Raw genomic sequence first — 5,365 nt, 5'->3', positions numbered from 1 at the left:
AATGAAGAGAAGAAAAAACAAAAAAGAGAGTTTCCTCCATTAGAGATGCACATTGCTTCCTTTATATAAATGTAAAATTGGGCTTGGGCTGGATTGCTGGTGTTTAGCACCATTTGGGTGGCGTTTGGCGCTAATTTTGATGCAATTTGTGACTCTTTACTGTTCGTCTGGCGTTTAGTGTCGAGACTCCCGTATGGAATGGTGCTGGGACGCAGATTGGCGTTTAGCACCACTTTCACGGTATTTAGCGTCGTGATTCCAGAGAGTAATCATAAATTATTATATATATCGTTGGAAAGTTTTGGAAGTTGGCTTTCTAATGCCCCTAGAATCGCGACATTTGGATCTCTATATTTCAAGTTATGCTCGTTGGAATGTAAAGAGATCAGAGTTGACAGATCCACGAATTCTCTCTACACTTGTCTTCAATTCTTGGCTCCTTCTTATGCTTTTACTTCTCTGTCTTTCAATTACTCTATTCATAATTTTCGTCAATGATTGATGATGTAAAATGTTAAGTAATAATATACATACATAATACATAACATATTCAATTAAACATTGACTAAATATGTTTACAAAAATTTATCAATTTAGTCACTAGGTTATATTAAAAATAAAATTTTTGTAATTAGAAAAAATAATTAAATTAATAAATTTTTATAAATATATTTGATTAATATTTAATTAGACATATCAAATATTATATATGTTATCAATTAATGTTTTATAATATCAATATTTTAAAAAAATTATTAATGGAACGAATGAAGGACAAATATCGATACAAAACTTTTACAATACATAATATATCATAATAACATAAATAAAACTATATTACTTTCAGAGACAGATATAAAATTATATTCCTGTACGATTCTCAAATTCATTTCTTACACACATATATATAGCTCTCATATATTCGCAAAAAGAATATATATATATAGTTAATAAGAAATATCATGGTATCATGCAAGATATGTATATAGCATATGAAAGTTAATTAATGAAAACAACTACTCTTAATAATGTGTTCTTATCAAAGTTCTAGCAGTCGGCGAAAGATTAGTGATTATATCTAAAGATAAAGTCGCCTTATTAACTTCGCTTTTTGTTATATGATGTAATAAGGATGAAATTAATAGCGACATGACCAGGGACGGACTCAGTAGTGTAATAGCGGGCATTTGTCTCCACTCTTTTATATATATATATATATATATATATATATGTATTTTTATTTTAAATTTTAAATAATTTTATTATAAATAAATTTAATCTAATTATTTAAAGTTTTAAATTTATTTTATTTTTTTATTATTTTGACTATTAATTAATCTAATTAAATTTAATTTTTTTTATTCTCAAATTCTAACTGTCATTACTTTTTTATTCTCTTAAATCTTCTTTTTAGTTTTAACTTTCTTTTTTTATTCTTTTTTTAGTGGTCATCTTTTCTTCATTAAAAGATAAATTTTAAATTTTTTATTTTTTTTAATATAATTTTTTATAACTCTATGTATCTTTCAATTTTATTATTTCTCTTTTTGATATTTTCAATTACAAATTATAATTCAAACAATTATAATTTAAGTATTAATTTAATTTTTTATTCTCTTTATAAATTTATATATTTTATTTATTCTCAATTTAGTAATTTTTATTATTTATTTGTTTATTTTTTATTCTATTTTATTATATGTAATTATATTGTATATAAATTTTTAAAATCAACTGATCAATTTACTAATTTAAAATATATATTTTTTATTTATAAAAATAATAATAAAAAAATATTTTAAAAAATATCTTTTATTTTATTTTATTATATATAATTTATAATTTTTTTTATTCGAATAATTAATATATTATTTTTTCCTCCAATATAAATTTTCTGGATTCGGATATGACTGTATAAAAAACAACTCAGGGGGGCACACTTGGCCACTTGCATAGGGACCATAAATTTTCTTAGAACTAATTAAAAGGGGGGTGTGGATTGGATAATAATCTTAGTGGTTTTGGAACGAATTATATATTTCGCACAATTAATCTATTTTGAAATGAAATTTAAGAGTTAATTCATAGTAGAAATTCTGAAATTCACATCTAATTATTTTTATGTGAAATATTAAAATTAAAATTAAATATATTTAATTTCACATAAAAAATTAACTCTTTTTTTTTTACTAAAAATAAGAAGATTCGAATCCACGATTCATTAGACGAGTATGAAGAGATTATGACAATTGAGCTATAATTCATTAACAATATACAAAATTAACTTATTTACAGAATAAGAAACATCTTACACTAATAAATTATTTAAAAGAGTTAATAGTCAAAATCGTCCTTGAAAGATACTCTGATCTCCATTTTAGTACTCGAAAGATAAAATTAATCAAAATCGTCCTCGAACGATACACGACTTGATCACGTTAGTTCTTCCGACAATTAGACGATGACGTGTCACGCCACGTGGCAAATCAATGACACATGGCACGCCACGTGGCAGGCCAGTGACACGTGGCACGTGTCACTTGACATGTAAAAAAGTTTTTTATAATAAAAATAGTCCTTGAAAGTCCAGTCATAAATCATTTTCATCCCTCAAATTTTAAAAATTAGTCAAACTAATCCTTAATAGGATCCTCTTAATAGCACTATTTATATGCTTGTCCAAAAAGTAATGTTGAGAGAAATTCCTGCTTAAGACATCATATTAAATCCCTAGAAATTAGTCAACCCTTCATTGTTTGTCAGGTTTCGGACATTTCAAGAAAAATTAAAGAATATTTAGCAATGCTTCACTTGATGAGCTTTCATTTAAATTTCAAATTTACATATCATATATTATTTATATATGCAAAAAGAAAAATGTAACTGTAAAAAATGGAGTCAGCGATGAATGCACAATACACAAGAAGTAACAAATTCCAGGGTAATATTTTACAAAGAAACTAATCAGCAGAGGCTAAAGTACATAGAAACTTGATATCTGTAACGGAATTCCTAACCTAAATATGTGAAATGCTGCTTTTTATTTTAGCTGAGGTGCTATCTGAGATTTCCTTTCATCTTCTAAGAGTGCATAAGGAGAATAGTGACATCTTGCTTGCATCATGGACAAGATTTTACCAAGTAAAGAGCTGAAAAGAATGCGACGGTTATGAGGAGACCTCTATCTTGTTCATTCACAACCACCTCTTCGTCAACTCCAGAGTTGCCCTGCTTGTAATCCTCAAGCAATGATGTAGGAGTCATGCCCCTCCTCTTCCATTCCTTTATAAACAACGATTCCGATGGTTCTTCTCCTGAAAATTCAGTATCAATAGCAGCATTAGCCATCAAAAGGCGAAGTTAAAAAATTGAACTCCAAGCTGAAACACTACAACACAATAATATCTACTCATTCAATCAATCCAAATCAAAACACCATTACATTTCAACAGAAATTTCTGCTATTTCTAAGGAAGAGTGGAAGTTACAGACCATCTATTTGTAAAAAGTACTGACTGAAAATGAATATTGATGAAGCTGAGAGAGTAGTTGTGGCAAAACCAGTTGCTTCAAGGCCTAATTGTTCTACTTTCAGATCTTTCTCTAAGCTTCTTGCAGGTGCCATTAATGTCTCATCACCCCAAATTGAATCTTCTCAGGCAACAGTTTCTACCATTAGACCAAAGACAGTGAGGTTCAAGTCACCGCCACATTCCGGAGCCTAATATAGCATAGCTTCCTCCCTGAGATTTAGCAAATAGGGTTTCATTTCACAAAATTTAAAAATCACAAAAAATCTAATTGAGAATTGGAACCTGATTTTCCAATGGAGTCAACCAAAGAATAACACGGGTTATTGCATCAGATCCTACCCCCGCACCTCGAAGATTGTGCTCTTTCGCCTGAATCCATCCACCAAGCATTCTTCAAAGCAGTCGCTGCCGTGAAGTCCGCCGCCACGATTTTCTCCGATGACGATGACGAGACCGCCGGAGATTGCGTCAACGACCCATGGCCAGCCGCAGCTGAGGGAACCTCCGATGCTGTGATTGGGATCGAGCCGGAGAACGAGCTGCCCGGAGCATGTGCCGTCGAGAAAGTGTGCGAAGAAGGCGACGATGAGGTGAAGGTCTCTGGTGGTAGCAGCTGCGAAGTGGAGGAGGTTGTGGACGAAATTGTGGTTGGAGAAGGAGCTAAATTGGGGGAAGGTGAAGAAGAACCTTGCATCGATGAATTGCAAGGCTTGGGAATTGAAGATGATGCAAAGAAGAATAAGAAGAAAAACTGTGAAGAAGAAGAGAAGAACGGCGATGTTTCAAGGCTAGGAGAGCCTTCTACTAAAACGGCGTCGTTTTGGTTGTCTGTCACGTTGGCAGTTAACGGCCCAGTCAGTGGTCGTTTGCCAACTCAGCTACGGAGATGACGAAAGGACAAACGTGACTAAGTAGGATATCTTTGGAAAACAAATTTGATTAATTTTATCTTTTGAGAACGAAAATGAAGATCAAAGTATCTTTCAAAAACGGTTTTGACTATTAACTCTTATTTAAAATCTTTATTCTTAATTGACGTGGGACTTGTAATATCTACACTCTACAGTAAAGTTTAAACCGCCGGTTTTATTCTTTGGGAAGAATTTAACAACCTTTAGATTAAGGTTGAAGTGTAGTTAGTAATAATATATATCTTAAGTTTTCAAGAGATGCAATAATTACTAATTATTGATAATTTTACGTTTAAAATATAACAAATCTCCATAAAATATTCAATTATTCAGGGTGTAGCCGATCCAGTCCGTTACACTTGCTTATATATGCATCTACAAGATCTCTCTGCTGGGGTCTCCTTTATGAGATATGAGGCTGTTTTCTTCTAGCTTTTCCTAGTAGCGAAAAAATAATTGTCTACAACGATATAATTTACTTAATAGTAAGGTACTTAAATTAGTAACATATAGCATTGTGCTTGCCCTACTATACTTTCGCCTCATTCAATTATGATCTTAACAAAGATTTTCTACGAGGAATTTTTTTTGTTTGTCCATGATATTCTCAAACTTGATAAATTAAAGATTAATTCGTTGCAGATTTAAATTTAATTTAAAAGTCTGTCATTGATCAATGAATTGGTGCATATATAAAATAGAATTCAAATTCACAATACTTACTTAAGTGAACGAGTGAACTGATCATTCGATCAACTCAAATTGATTTCTACAAATAGAATTTAATCAACACATTATATCTAAAAAATTAGTTGTACTGTAAAGTTAAATAAGAGCACAATTACACACAAATTACTAAGTTTGAAAGAACTAAAAAATTAGAGAAAAGGACAAATAAGTCCTTAACTTTTTGATCCACAG

At 30.6% G+C, this 5,365-nt stretch overlaps 1 pseudogene; it reads left to right on the top strand.

The window, feature by feature from the left end:
* The first annotated feature begins 3,826 nt into the window (after window positions 1–3,826).
* On the top strand, window positions 3,827–4,423 carry LOC148550257 (uncharacterized; annotated as a pseudogene).
* The last annotated feature ends 942 nt before the right edge of the window (window positions 4,424–5,365 follow it).

This window comes from Arachis ipaensis, chromosome B7, assembly GCF_059453495.1.
Source record: "Arachis ipaensis isolate K30076 ecotype BB chromosome B7, ASM5945349v1, whole genome shotgun sequence".
Taxonomy (NCBI): Eukaryota; Viridiplantae; Streptophyta; class Magnoliopsida; order Fabales; family Fabaceae; genus Arachis; species Arachis ipaensis.
Note: the sequence above shows the minus strand (reverse complement) of the source record. Positions and strands in the feature narration are given on the sequence as shown.